This window comes from Oreochromis niloticus, linkage group LG11, assembly GCF_001858045.2.
Source record: "Oreochromis niloticus isolate F11D_XX linkage group LG11, O_niloticus_UMD_NMBU, whole genome shotgun sequence".
In the NCBI taxonomy this organism is placed as follows: Eukaryota; Metazoa; Chordata; class Actinopteri; order Cichliformes; family Cichlidae; genus Oreochromis; species Oreochromis niloticus.
This window is the reverse complement of record NC_031976.2, coordinates 13,278,567-13,294,038: the sequence shown is the minus strand read 5'-3', so window position 1 is coordinate 13,294,038 and position 15,472 is coordinate 13,278,567. Positions and strand designations below refer to the sequence as shown.

The following is a 15,472-nucleotide window of genomic DNA, read 5'->3' as shown; positions in this document are numbered from 1 at the left end:
TCTCTCATGTCCATTAACAAAGTGAGGTATGTGTATAGGTAAGTGGATCCAATTGGCTAAGAGCTTGTGGTTTCAGCAGAGAGTGCTTTTAAGTCTGCACACTCAAAAGTATTGGACTAGGGGTCAGGTTCAAATTAATTAAAGGGCTATAAATGAAAGAGCCCGCTAATGACTGCAATCTTACCTACCCAATATTTAATATTTCATCATTAAACAGTAAAATGACCCGATATGATCCTAATACAGTCCCAATTATGCAGCATTGATCAAAGTGACCTTTTCATACCAGGGAGTGGGGAAAAAATCAATCCACCCACCCTTCGTCCCATTCAGCATTACTATTCCCTGCATACTATAGGCCCAGCCTGTGAATACAGTAAGTCTCAACCCAGTTTTATAGTAAAATGTGTGGTATCTTCAGACATTAGAAAGCTGCGGTGGTGGTTGTTGGTAAAGGAACATTCCCACTGGGATTTGTGTCCCCTTTTAATACAATTATTTATCATTGTTATTAGTTATACTTTCTCTTCACTGGGTCAACATTAACAAAATGCTCTAAATTTTCCACTGTGACAACGCCACATCCTGGAAAATACCCCAAGTTATTGTAGTCATCTCAAAATTTAACAGCTATTATTGCAAAAATACTATGTTTTGTGCAGCTATTACACTTTTTTTTCTCTGAGACTAGGCTTTATGTCTATATAATATATACCAGGAAAAATGCTGCCTGTCAAATGAACTGACCCCAGCACAGAAAGCAATCTCTCCGTGCCCATACATCTAATTCTTTTGTTCAAAAGCATGTTGTATTTCTCTTTGTGTTTGTTTGTTGTTGTTTTTTTCTTTTTTTTCCCTCCTACCACCCGTGTTCCCTCACGCACCCACCCCACTCCACCGCCTCGCCTCGTCTGCTGCCAGACATCCAGCCATGTTAAATCCCAGAAGCCGAGACAGGTGACGAAAACGGGGCCAGACTTCTCTGCCCATCAGTTGAGGTGCCGGGCTAGAAGCCATCATAATGGCTAATTCCTCCCCGCCTGGCCCAGGGAGCAGGAAAAGAAGCGAGACGGGAAAAGTGAAATCGGTACAATGCCTAAACACATTTTGCTGCAGGATCTGTCTTGATTTGGTGTACTGCTTGACACTCTCCATTTTCTGTTTGACTGGTAACTGCTGATGTGCTTTTCCCTTGTCAACTCACCATGAAACAAGTTCAATGTATTTCTAAAGATTGCCAAGTTTGGCCTCCGTTAGCTCAAGAACAATAGAGCAGAGCTGCTTGATTACAGTTTCAAAGACTAAAAAGAGATTTTTGTGAGTAAAACGAGAATGTTTCCCTTCTTTTATGTCCAGTCAGCAAGAAAATGATTTTCATCAAAAGCAGAATTTCTTATGTATTTATTTTTTGATTTTGCTTTTTGGCTAGGCTTACAAAGTCAATCAAGATGTCTACAATCTGAAGCTGAAAATGAAAACCACAACCATTCATTTTAACCCCACTGAATGGATTTAACAAAGGCAAATGGGAGACAAGTTATAAACATGGCTGCACATGAACCTCTTTATGAGTCACAGTCTGTGTGAGCAAGAAGGTAAAAGATGTCTTTTATTCTTTATGAGATGCCTGAGGAACAGCAGCTTATAATCAACTAAGCACATCTTAATCAATGTCCCCTTCCTCCATGGTGTGGCCTGTGAAGAGCAAAACAGAACATGAAGGATATAATCTGTGTAAAAGCTAACCCCCCCCAACCCCCCCAGAGCAGATTAATTATGATCTCTGTAAGTCATAAAAACATCCTTTTAATTATTGATGGCTAACCCTTTGAAATGAAATTCAAATTAAATCTCTCTGATTTACAGTGGAAGCGTTACGAGCTGGCTAGCCCTCGGCTGCTTTATAGAGACCAAGGAGGTAAGTTAGGAATTACATAACAGATTTGATTGGCTAAATAGAGAGGGATCATATGCTCACATGAAAATGACTTTGTTTCCACTGGCACCAATCACAGGTTTCAAGGTTAGTGAGTTCATGACGGGATCGGGCGTGTGCTCGTGCATGCGTGTGCAGGTGGGAGGGACCCGTGGTTTGCAATGACAGCTCGGCTTGAATCAAGTGTGGCACTCTCATATGAGTGAAAATAATGGAATCCTATATGTCTTTGAACATGTCAGCATTTCACAGAGGGCCCAAATGGAAAGTGATGGCTGGTCGCAGCTGAGGAGGAAGAAAGAGATGCTGAAATGGGAATTGGGTGGCCGCGAGGCCATCCCTGTGGCTGACCTGCAGTCAGATGGAGGACGAACTCGCTGTCATCCAACATCAAGCAGCTAAAAACTTCATCCTCTCATATTCTGCTTTTTTTTTTTTTTTACCTGTCTGCTTATGGGATGCAGCAGTGAAGCAAATCAGTACACAGAGTTTACAAGCAGTTTTACCATAACTGAAGTTTTACAAATATGGAAGGCTGTTTCTGCCACTAAAAAACAGATAATAAACCAAGAAAAGAAGAAAAAACAATGTTTTTTGCCACCCATAAGTAACCCGAAGCTACCCAAAGCTATGACATACTGCATGGCAAAAAAAATGCCAGAAACAAAGGTCCATATATAAACAATGCTGAAGTGACTAACTTGGTTTGGCAAAAAATGTCACAAAAAACAAAACAATTTCAAAGTAAAAACTTCCTCAAAATATGGAAGGTTGTTTCCATCAGTAAAAAAATGCAAATAAACAAACAAAAAAAATATTTGGCTTATTATCTCAAAATATTGACATAAGTTATTTTCTGAGAAGGTTGAGATATTGAGGCAAAAATCTGAGATAATAAACACAAAAAAAGTAAAAATAAATCAGTGGCAGAGAGAAGCTTACAGATAAACATTATATTGTTTCATATGTTATATTCCCACCACCCTGTCTTCAAAAAATATCATTACTGAATCAGCAAACCCTTTCATCACATTGATTTATTCACAACCAAGATCCAAATGTGGTCTCTGCCCGGTCTGCTTGGTTATGTCCTTATTATTCTTCGATATGTGGACGTAAACGGCAGGTGTGGCCAATGATTTCAGCTGAGTGGAAGCACCTGGGCTTAGCGCTTCCAGGCTCTCTAAACCTCTTGAAGAAACTTTCTCCATGTGGTTTGTGTGATACCTAAATCATATTTTTCCAGAACACCACAATTCCTATACATCTCCCCACTTGCAGCACTGGCATTTAATACTACAAAATTATAAAATGTATAGTAATGTAACTATTGTTCAGCATGATTTCTACACGTTTCATATTTTTCTGCAGGGTGTTTTCGTAAGTTTCATTCCTACTGCAGCGGTTTTCTTTTTATGGAACGTCCTTCCATCGTTTAAACAACTCATAAATAAAAGAAAACATCTAATTTGCTTTAACTTATGATTGTAAAACATATTTGATTACAGAGTGTGAAAGAGAATGGAACTTCTTTATTGCTACTTTGTTGCTGCTTTAATGTGATTTGGTCAGATTTGGAGAAATCCAGAATTTCACCTCTACCCTGCTGTAGTAGAGGTATTACAGATATTACAGTCACACGACTGCAAACTGTACCTTTTGCATGTTCACTAACTATCGCAACAGGAAGATTACACATGCACAAAATTTAATAAAGTAAACACGGCCAACTTCATTAAAATAATGATATTATCTTATGATGAGGCAAAAAAGTTAATTCAGTGCCACTTCACCATGTTTTCCTACGATATGGCTGGATTTAATGAGCATGTAATGGGCTATGATTTGGATTGTGGAAACTCACACACACACACACACACACTCCCTATGACATCTCCATTTCATTCTCTCGCCTTATTTACAAAACCCCAAAAATATAATTAGAAACCTCCAGCTTAAGATAAGAGGCAGTGGTGTATGGGTGATTTAAAGCACTGTAGGAGTTTCTTGAGTTTGTGGCTGAGGGCAACATGCTCGAGTAAGTATGGGGGTCAGATAACCTGGAACCACTTACAGCAGAGGATGTCCTTTTTCTTTCCTATCACCAGCTTCCTTCCACTGTGCTGCAACAAACATTAAAAAACAACAACACCTCGCCTCCCCCCAACACAAGTTCCACTTAATGCAGTCAGCCTCCAACCTGGTTTCACATGGCTAAGCCATTATCCCTCCCCACTACCCCCAGCACCACCAATTTTAATCAAAGATCAGAGATGAAAAGGCTTTATTAATAAAAGTTTCCCCTTCAGGAAGATGGGAACTAAATGATTGCTCAAATGTGCCCAATTTGAGGCAGATCTGCTGGCAGACTGGGCATCTGGACTGGGCGGGGCCAGCAGGAAACTCTTGCATCTGGAAGCTGTTTACTGTGCAGAAATTAAGAGACGCACCACGCACAGATATACCACCCGCAGTCACTAAGTGAGTGTAAGTGAGTGCGTGTCTGTGGAAGTAACACATTTTTGGGGGTGTTTGCCTCAGTTACATTGGTTTATTCCCTTAGTGAAACTTTATGATTGTGATTTTAAGGCATCTTCAGCGTCAACGTGCAACCAGCTTGAGACAGAAACACTTCTTAGTGTCCAGATGTACTGTAGCAGCACAATACTTTTACTTCAGCTACTTTAATGGATGCATAGTGAAACAGATGCGGCTGTGATGCTTCATAAAGATCCATTTGTGCACAACAAGCCATTACACTTCTGCAAGAGCGAAGGACATCCAAGCACACACACACAAAAAAAACTAAAGTTTACAGAAGAGTGGAATCTGTTCCTGTATAGCACAGCAGTGTGTATGTGTGTGTGTGTGTGTGTGTGTGTGTGTGTGTGTGTGTGTGTGTGTGTGTGTGTGTGTGTGTGTGTGTGTTTTCTCCCATACTACTTTTCTGCTGCTCAGAGGCTTTTCTATGGTTGCTGTGGTGATGGAGGAATGTCACATTAGTCTGTGATTATCTCTATGAGGTCTGCATTCGGTTTCCTCCAACTTGAGTAATTGCATTTTTCGTCTTCCTCCTTCTTTTTTTTCTTTTTTAATCAAACTCACAAACAATAAGCGGGCAGGCACTGACAGAAAGTCAATGTGGCTAGGACAGCCGTTTGGTCTGTGAAGAAGGCCCGACACCAACGCCTTTTATGCTCGGGATGACGAGGCCGAGCGAGCCCCATCACATGGCCGCCAGGTTAAACAAAAAGCCTGAGCGATCGGCCTCAGAGGGCTCGAGCGAAATCCAGTGCAGTGGCGCAGACAGCCACCACTGAGCAATTCTAGTCGTCTGACAAAAGACTGATGCTATCTAATAAAGAGGGCTGCATCCATCTCGAGCACACAAACATTGCAGACAACACAGAAAGGCAGAAAGAGGACGAGAATGGGTTTGTGTAAGGAGAGGCAGTCGTGACAGCTGTCGACTCTTGAGCACCATAAATAGTAGCTGTACCCTGTCAAAGAGAAATGAACTAAATAAATGAAGGCTAGGATAGAAGAGTGCACATGCACAACAACGCCACGCCATTCCCTAAGTCGCTGGTGTTTAAAGGTGACATATCGTGATTTTCCCTTTTTACTATCAGATGCAAACTGCTAAAATGTAGGTGAACGTTTAAAATCACGAGGATATCAGGATATGTTAAAGTAATCCCTGTGAACTAAAAGCTCAGGCTATAATCCTTCAGATTTCTTCTTTGTTTTTTTTACTCTTGTATCTGTATAATGTCAGCAAGAGTGCATGTCTCTAATATGATCACATTGGGTCACAATCACACAGGCCTAGACTGGTTAGTGATCGCCTGTTGCTAATGAGGCCAGGTGAAATCAGTCACAAAGGGGGTGCTGGACTGAAAAGCTCACTGTGATTGCTTTGGTTGGTAGCAGATTTCCAGAGTCACCCATAGTCTGCATGGGAGACTGACTTGTCTGCAAATCCTCAGCATTTGCTCTGCAAGTTGCAGTGAAACATGCAAAAGTGCAGTGCAAACAATGAAAAGCAAAGGTAAAGTTGTGCCTTACTGCTACAACCAACATATTTCAAAAGATTCAACTATTACTTTGAAGGTGAGCGCTCTCCATTTCTTTGTTTGTGTGTCTGTTAAAACAGCTTGTTTCAGGCAGCAAGTGAACTGTAAACCTGCAAAAAAGCCCAGTATAACATAAATAAGGATTATTTTGAACAAAGCTATGTAAGCAGAGTTCACGTTTATAACATATAGCTGGAAATTAGCATGTTAGCGCTCCTTTAAAATAGGACCCGCGGACATTAAAGGGGTTTAGTAATATCAGCAAGTAGACATTGTCCTAATTTCTCCACTTCATCTGCTTTCAGGTCAAATTTGATCTCTGTTAAATTTGTATCTAGATACACTGACAGATTATTGCAGTGCCATGTTATGTTAAACTATGCATCAGATAAGGAGACAACCAGCACTTTGCAACACTTTGAAAGAAATCCAGTGAGTACTACAAGCCTGCATGTGGTCAAAAAGGGAATTTCACTCATCTAAATGTAGCAGTAGTCCCAAGACACTGACAGAGCTTCAGAAGCAGTGGTTAAATTTAAATCTGGTACGTATTTACCTTTCATGGGTCATATAGTCCTCTGTGCTTACCACATATCAGAGTCACAACTTTACCCAGGGGGCTTTGTTACTTGAAAGCACTGATTAAAGAAAGTGATCACGATGATTAGCTTGCAAAACATTATACAGTACCAGCATCCAGAAACTGGTACACACTTCTCAAAGCACTGCCTGACAGGACTGCTGGCATGGAGACACTAAAGCCAACCTTTCTCGAAAAACTCTTAACAATCTGGCCACACTCAAAAAAATCTCCTAAATCAAAGCATTACTTTACTAATAACAAGTATGATCAAGCAGACACATTGACACAGATGGGAGTTGCTCACATAGTGATTATGGGTGAAAAGGTGTGGACAAGGCTGGAAGGGAATGAGACACGACTGCTGTTAAAATTGAATACTCGGTAAGGGTGCACTTTCATGGAAACACAGGGCTCATGTCAGGCTGCGTGAGATCACCGCTAACATATGCATGACAGCGGCTGCGCTGAGGTGTTTGCTAATTTCCCCCCATTTTAAAAATTCCATTTTATTTGTACTCATTGATTTTATGTGAGGATGGGAATAGCCGGCCATCAGAGCTCCAGGAATAAAATGCTGGCACTGACCTGTGCATAGATAATTCACCATGAAAGACAATCAATAAATAACAAACACTCCCTAATCAGCCAAGGAGCTGACAGAATGACATTCCATTATCCCCATCTGGCCCGCTGCAGTCGGAAGAGCCAAATCTCAGAGGGCCAAGTCCCCCCCCCACCCACACACACACCCACAACACACACTTTCTTACTAAAGCCTGTCCATTCCCTGATGTCAAATCTCAGGACCCAGACAAACAGAAAAATAATTACCCTGTAGATAAATTTGTCTCTGCTAGCATCCAAGGCGACAAAATGTTGTAAAATGAACGTCTATGAAAAAAATGTGCATTTTATTCTATGGAGACCATTTCTGTGAACATTATGCTTCTCCATAACAATCCGATTTACAGTACATGACAGATATAACTGACATTGCCTTGTGATAGAAAAATTGTGCTTTTTTAATCATTTAAATAACAACAGAATTGAACAATAAATGAGAGTTAACCTGCAATGTATGCTTTGTTCGTTTTAGTTTAATGTACCTCAGTACAGGGAGCACTGTCAGTGGGCATCCGCAAAAAAAAGCTATAATTTACTCATTATACTTTCTGATTTTCATTAACCCAAAAGATTTGCCTCTTCAAACTTATCAGTTTGGCTGACTTCAAATTGACCTCTTAGCAGGAGCTGGCTTCTGTATGCCATTTTGTGGCTTTTGTTGTGTGATCTCTAGTCACAAAGGCCAGGGACTGGTCAGTGACCCATGGCAACTACAGGTCAGTAGTGAAAAATCTGTGTTACATGACCAGGTGGGTAGTGACTGCTGGTGGGTGAAATGATTGGAAAGAGGTAAACAGTGCTGCACCGAAAACGTCCTCCATAGTTTGTTCGAAAATCGGCAACTTGTCTGCAAACATTCCCCAACTACTCGCTGGGCTGTAGTGAAACTGTGAAGAACGCAATGCAAACTGTAAATGGAGAAAGTCTGCCTTCAAAATAAAAGTTCCACCTTTTGAAACATGTTGGCTGCTGTGGTAAGGCTCAATGTTTTACTGTGAAGTCAAACTTGCTCCAATTCTTGTTTGCTTTGTACTTTTTCAAGTTTCACTTCGCTCAGCAAGTACTTGGTGAGTTTTTTAATAAGTCAGCATTTTTATGCAAACTACAGATGACAGCATCAGTTTGCTTGCAACCAAAGCAAAGTGAGGTATATAAGCACTTTATAAAGGAATTCACCTGACGATAGCCATCAACCTCCAACTACCTATCACCAACTGTTTGGGGAATGCAAAACCTGCAGTTTGTGGCAACTGGTCAACTGGTTGGCAGCTGGTCTTTAGGTCTGTGTGACTGAGACCTTATTAAATGTCAGTTATAGAGGCAGGACTAGTCTAAACACTACATTTATAAGTTATTCTTGAGTTATCTTGAAGTAATTTTGATCTGCCATTCATCAACAAAGCGACCATTCGCAGGTTTTCACCCATTCTGACACTTCAGCTTGAAACAAAATCCTTTGAATGAGTAGATGAATGCACAGATGCAATGATAAATCTGGTCATTTTCTCAAAACAGTCCAATATGTTTTATAATAGATCTCTGATTTTCAAAGTTTAAAACTAGAGCCTGTTGGGGCGTTATTTAGGTTGCTGAAATCCCAAATATGCCTTAAAAAAGCATTTTAAATATAACTCCCAGACTTCAAAGCTTGACTTGAAGGTTATTAAAACAGATCACAAACACAGTTGACCCTTTTAAACCCAAACAAAGAATGAACATCAGAGTCTGTAGCGGCACTGACTGCCATCATGTTAAGAGCCATGGTATAAGACAGTCACAGTATAACATGAACCAACCAAAACTGATGCAGGGTTTTCCTTCCTTAATACCAATAGGTTTTCCACTATGAAACAAAGCTGCTACTGCTGTATCCTTTTTAGGGCCTTTTGAATCAAGACCTTTCTTAATATCAACAAAGTACTTCTGATACCTAAATCTACCCAAATCATAGAACACTGAAACATAACAAATGATGACTCTCAAACTTCAAAGATAAGAGAATGAATTAGATTAGACCACTCCCACACCTCTGCCATCCAAAGTTTAGTTTTTTCATTTAACCTAAAAATACAGTATCCAAATCAGCCACCTACAAGCAGTATGTATAGGCCTGATAACAGCTGACAACCATTCAATGGGTTGATAACATTCAGAATAGATGTATAATCTATTTATGCCTGGGTGCAAATCCTTTGATCTATACTCACTTAAGCTACAATACAGGGATGATTTATGTAAAAGTGTGTGTCAGATGGTAATGGAAAACATCACCATCCGACCAGGGCCTTTCTGTGTGGAGTTTGCATGTTCTCCCCGTGTAAGCGTGGGTTCTCCCCGGGTACTCCGGCTTCCTCCCATAGTCCAAAGACGTGCACTTAGAGTGGTTAGGGTAAATGGTGATTCTAAATAGCCCATATGAGTGATTTGTGCACTCTGTTGGGTAAAAGTTTATATACGTAGGCCGTTGTCAACGAGGGGGGATTATGGAATTTGGAGAAATGCAGAGGAACTATAGCAGGCCGGCAGAGTGGGCCAGTAGTTACCACTGTTGCCTCACAGAAAGAAGGTACTGGGTTTGAACCTTGGGCCTTTCTGTGCAAGGTTTGCAGGTTCTCCTCGATGTCTGTGTGGATTCTCTCCACCTCCTCCGGCTTCCTGCACAGACCAAAGATATGCATGTGATTAGGTTAATTGGTGAGAAATGCAGATAACTTCAAAACCTTCACCAGTAGCTGTTTTAGCTGTGTGTGAGACTCCTGCAGACCTCTTTGCTGACTTGGGGTAGGGAGGCTATAAAGGGTGCAAAGCCCTCCATGTCTAAGCGGTTTATAGTAGACTCTGACTGGGAGGTAACAATACCAGTGGTGAATGTATACACATTTTGTCACACATAAGTGTGTGTGTGCTGGCGTAGGTGACAGTGGAGTCAGTGGAGATAATCTGTCATTGGTGTGAATTACTCCCATTCAAAACATGAAAAGCAGTATGACAGACAAGGAACAATTAACATTCTGGGTTTTGTAAAGGACGAATTTAGCAACATAAACAAAGCCTCTTAACATGCAGCTGAATACACCTACGACAACACCATGGGGTGATTGTGCCGGAAAAAGGGATGAATGGCAATATAGGTACATTGTGTGTCAACACTCATGATGCTGCCGATTATGTCGGCTTTGTGTGTGAGAGAGAGAGATTGCTCGTGCATGTTCTCTCAGCGGAGGCTCCTGTTTCAAACGGCCACCTCATCATTCATGCTCCTCAACAAGAGCAGCTAGTTTTCATAAAGTGCCAGTGCGTAGCATGCACTGAAAATGAGCACGGTATCGTGTTGCCTCCGCGCATGCCAAATCATTAGGTAGGTTTCCTTTCTTTTTTTAAATTTACAGATAGGATGGAAATGGCAAGCTATGAGTCATGTCTCCGTCTCATGCTCCATTTTAGAAATTAAACATTCTTAATTAATCAAATGGTGCTAATGCGGCGATACTTCCTGCCCGGGATCCTCTGCCTAGAATCCTGCTGTAACATGAGAGGCACCTAGCAAAAGCAAGAGGCGCTGGAGGATGGAGTTCTGCAAGCCACTGCAGGCCCTTGGATGTCTTTCTTACTGACATCATAGCCTTGGCTCAGTGAGCTGTCTCAGTGGCTAGTGAAGCATAGAAACAGACAACTGGTATTGCTAGCTGGCCACTGCTCTAATACTAATTAAACTTGTATTTCAAATCCCAAATAAACAGTCTCACCAGAAGACCAAACCGTTTGTGTCCAAGAAAAACAATCTATGCTCGCACAGTATCCAGTGACGACCTAAAGTTTTCCTATGAATATTTTAAAGCATTGAAGATTAATTATTCAAATGGCCCAAAACTAAGTATTCCAAGTTTTTCTTCTGTGCTGTGCTACCATCGCTCGCCTCTCCTCAACTGCACGTCACACATTTTCTTTGAGCACTCAGGGCCAAAATGAGTTTCAGTCATGGATCATGGCCAGTAATGAAATAATCCCAAAATGACACTGTGAAATTGCTGGATGAGAGAAGGTGCCGCTTGTCAGGCAGCTGTTTCTATTCCCCCATCTATCTCTGATCTGTCCAAGTCACACGCTATCAAGGAGAAGTGCCGCCGCTGTGTATATTTGTTTGAGATGTGGCGGCTGGTGACAGGGGGTGAAATCAGCCATGTGGGAGTTATCGGATGTTCCAGTTTGTGCCCCCATAAAATCGACACGAGACACCCCCAACACGACCCCCAGCTTCTCCCGCCTCTCTTTTCTACGGGCGGCCAGTGGTTAAAGATGGGGAGTTGAAAGAGCAAACAAGAAGGCAACGGCCACTCACTGACTTAACCTCTGTCATCAGAGTGCTCCGGTGTCAGCATGCGAATCAAATCAAGATGAATGGGGTCTATCCTGGCCACTGGAGGCTCGCCTCATTGGGCCCAATTTCATCAGCGCCAGTAACTGTTCATATAGAAAGATTAATAGAGCATCTGACCATGCCGCTGTGCGAGGAGGAAACTCAGACGCATACAAATAGGCTTGCGGTTGACGGGAGAGAGGGAGTTATTAGGGTGTTGCGCGACAGGAGGAATAGGTGGAAGCACCTCAGAGGCGGCCTCCACTTTGATGCCTAATTGATAAGGTTCCACAGTGACATGTTCATTTGTGAGACTTTATTGTTTTAATTGTGTTACACTTTGTCACTGAGCTACTGTCTGCTGCCTATCCCATCTCTCTTTTATCCCCGCCTGTGATCCGACAGAGCTTTACATGGTTATTTGAGTGGCACAGGGACTCGGGGCGCTTTAAAAGTGCCCGAGCTGGCCCTCTTCCAGGGTGCATTAAGAATACTGACATATTTTCCCATGAAACATAAACAATAAATGTCAAGTGTGGAGCTGGTATATCTAGATTGAGCTGAATGCAAGGTTATCTCTGTAAATACTGTAGTAGTATATAAAAACCTCCATCTGTTTATAGTGCAAAAGGAAAAAAGAATCAGCAATACAATCTGATATTTTACAACAGCAGCACACAGTCTCACTGTTGTGGGGGTTAAACCGGCGTCCCCTGTCCCTGCTATAATGCTGCCACTGACATGTTGACAAGATTATGTTCATGTTTTTACAGCTTGACTTTATGGTTTAGAATGTAATCTTGTTAATGGCAATAAGCTGTTTTGTGTACTATTGTTTGAGTTACTGTGCATCCAACAATTTGTGTGTGTATGTGTGCTTCCCTCTCTTTTTCCTTTACTTTCATCCAGCAGTCCCACACATAGGTCTGCAAACACAATTAAGAGGTTCCACTTTTCCATTTTAAGGGGAAATTCCTTGTTTTCTTGTCCTTCTTAACATGATTACAGAGAGGTTGCATGTAACTTCTTTAAACTGCTGTGTTAAACTTGACCTCACCTTTCCCTATGTTCCCTATAACATTAAAATTATCAGGGGAAACAACTACAAATCCTGATCAACCTGTTTGCTCTCACCTGCAACTATACAGGCATTTTTTATCAAGGCTGCAAACATAAAATATAGCCCCTGAGAACACCTTCAAATTTGAATTTTTAGAATTAAAACATTGTATTCTATTGTAACAATAAACCATGATTGCTAAGAAAAAGTTGTAATACTAAATTTCAGTTCCCTTTTATTTTTTAAGCACCAAATCACAACAACAGTAGACTCACGATTCTTTATGTCATAAAGCAAAGACCATACAATGACACAGAGAAAAGTTAAATATTCAGATGGCCCCCTATGAGCAAGCACAAGGTTAAAAATGGGAAGAAAAAACTCCCTTTTAACAGGAAGAAACCTCCCGCAAAACCAAGCTCAGGAAGGGGCGGGGCCAACTGTGGCAACAGGTGGAGGCTGAGGGAGACACACAAAAAAACCCCCACACACATACTATGGAAGAGAGCCAGAGATTAATATTGACTAATGATTAAATGCAAAGTTGTGTATAAATACAAAAGAGCTCAGTCCAGCCCCCAGCAGCCTAGGCCTAAGTGAGGATTCAGGGTCACCAGATCCAGCTCTAACTACAAGCTTTATCATAAAAGGAACATTTAAAGCTTAATCTTTAAAGTAGAGCGGCTGTCTGTTTCCAGTCTGGGAGCTGGATCCACAGAAGAGGGGTCTGAAAGTCGAAGACTTCAACTTTTAAAGGCCCTAAGAAAACACAAGTAAACCAGCTGTCCAAGAGAGGATGCTCTATTAGCATGATGTCAAACTATGAGGTCTCTAAGATAAGATGGGACCTAATGATTCAAGACTTCGTACGTAAGGGGGAGGATTTTAAAGCTGATTCTGGATGTAAAAGTGTATCTTCCCGATTCATGAATATATAAAGCTGGGTATCATCTGCAAAGCAATGAAAATATGCTATGTTTCTATGTTTACTGAATAAGGGAAACGTTTACATTGTAAATAGAAAGGTCCTGGCACTGAACCCTGTCACAAAAAATAGCATAAAGATTGAAGCTGTTAGACCTTGTACTTTATAGAATATACTATATTCTTGTGGCCTTCATCAAGGTAGTCCATTTAGTCAGATACCAATAATGTTGGTCTGTTTATTGCAGCTGTTCCTGGAGATTAACCTCGTAGGACTTAAGTATGTCACCAGCAACTGATAAGATATGATGTTTTGCTTATTTGGGTTTTATAGATGATCGTGCCATCGGTGCCAATTTACATTCTCTGAGGCTAGTTTAGTCTCTCTGGTGCCACCATATGGGTAAGTACACAAAACTGTTAAACCAAATGAAATCTGTGCATAATGTCTTGCCTGCCTCCTCCTGTCTCTCCATCTGCACATAGTTAATGTATTTACAGTATAGTCTAAAGTATGTGTTACCACAAGCTAATACCCCTGTTTAAAAACTCACTTCCTCTCTCTCTCTCTCTCTTCCTCTCTCTTTCTAGCCACTGGCATCACTCTTGTCCCGAGGCTTGCATTAATGAATTCAATAAATAAAGTGCCACACCAACCCATCCATTACACGTATTCGTTTCAGAACAAAACATTAATCAATTCCACTGTATGTACTAATGCAGCAGCCCCAATCAATCTGAACTTCTTATGACAATTAACAAAGCTTTAGCGGCCGCTCTGCAGCATGCTGACCCATCAATTACTGCATCTATCAAACTGGCTGGCACTAATGGCAGCTCGCTCCTGACTCCTCTCTCCTCACCCCCCTGCAAGTATGCAAACACGCATAGCAATAGAGCATTTGTGCAGAGCTGAAAAGAATCAATTCATATCAATTATACATGCCTCGCAAAATGTGTTAATTCACATGCTCGATTACAGCCCTCCGTACTTGTGCAGAGCTACAGGAGACTAACAGCATCACTTCGGTCATTTTGCTATCAGATTTTTAATAAATGGTTTTTATTTGGTTTCTTGGTTTGTGGATCACCAGTGCAAGAGGATATGTCATTATATCCCTTAGTAAACATGTTTTAAGTGGACTGTTGAAGTAATAATAACCTAATATGAATACAAATAGTAAGTGTTCCACTTGCAAATTGCACAGAACGTCTTCACTTTTTAAAAAAAATTAGAGTAAAGTTTTCCTAAATACAAATTTAAAATTAATTTTCACCATAGCAGTCATCCCTCTGCTTTTATTCTTGTGCATTCGTTCTCAGCTGTCCCCCTCTCGGTGCTCCCACCCTCCCTATCCTTCAGCAGGCCTTAGAACTGGCCCTGGGGCCCTGATCCCATGTCAGAGGCAGCGTGTTGGTACCAGAGTTCACCCCTGAGCACGTCTGTCTGCATAATTAGAGAAGTGAATCTAGCCACTCTGTTCGGCAGAACAAGCGAACCCCCAGCTCTTCCCCCACCCCTACTTCCTCCAGCCTTCCTGCCTGCCTGCCTGCCTGCTGTACACGGCTTAACGCGAGCGTGTCATGACTATAACAAAGGTGAGCGGAAGATGGTAATTAAAAATTAAAGTGGACAAGGGGTGGCTGGATACACCTCTTTTAACAGCAGGCAATCGAGGTGAAAAAAAGAGAAGGGCATGCTGGTGGCAAACCAAATGAGTCTGCTCTTACTGTGGCTAATACTGCTCTGCTTTTCACCCATCTGGATATGAAAGTACAGCACCTATCAATGCCAACTGTTGCACATACCCTGTTCTTTAGCATGCAGTCCTAGTCCTTACATTAAACCCACACAACATGTAGCCCAGAGGGCTTTCCCATTTTTTAGTTTAAGATTTGTATATTGTATTGA

At 41.4% G+C, this 15,472-nt stretch overlaps 1 long non-coding RNA gene across 1 annotated transcript; it reads left to right on the top strand.

Annotated features, from left to right (window-relative positions):
* The first annotated feature begins 5,895 nt into the window (after positions 1-5,895).
* Positions 5,896-14,218, top strand: LOC106098105 (uncharacterized). Its single transcript, XR_001224211.3, has 3 exons — positions 5,896-6,049; positions 13,895-13,963; positions 14,152-14,218. It is a non-coding gene; the product is annotated as an uncharacterized LOC106098105 (long non-coding RNA).
* Positions 14,219-15,472: the final 1,254 nt, after the last annotated feature.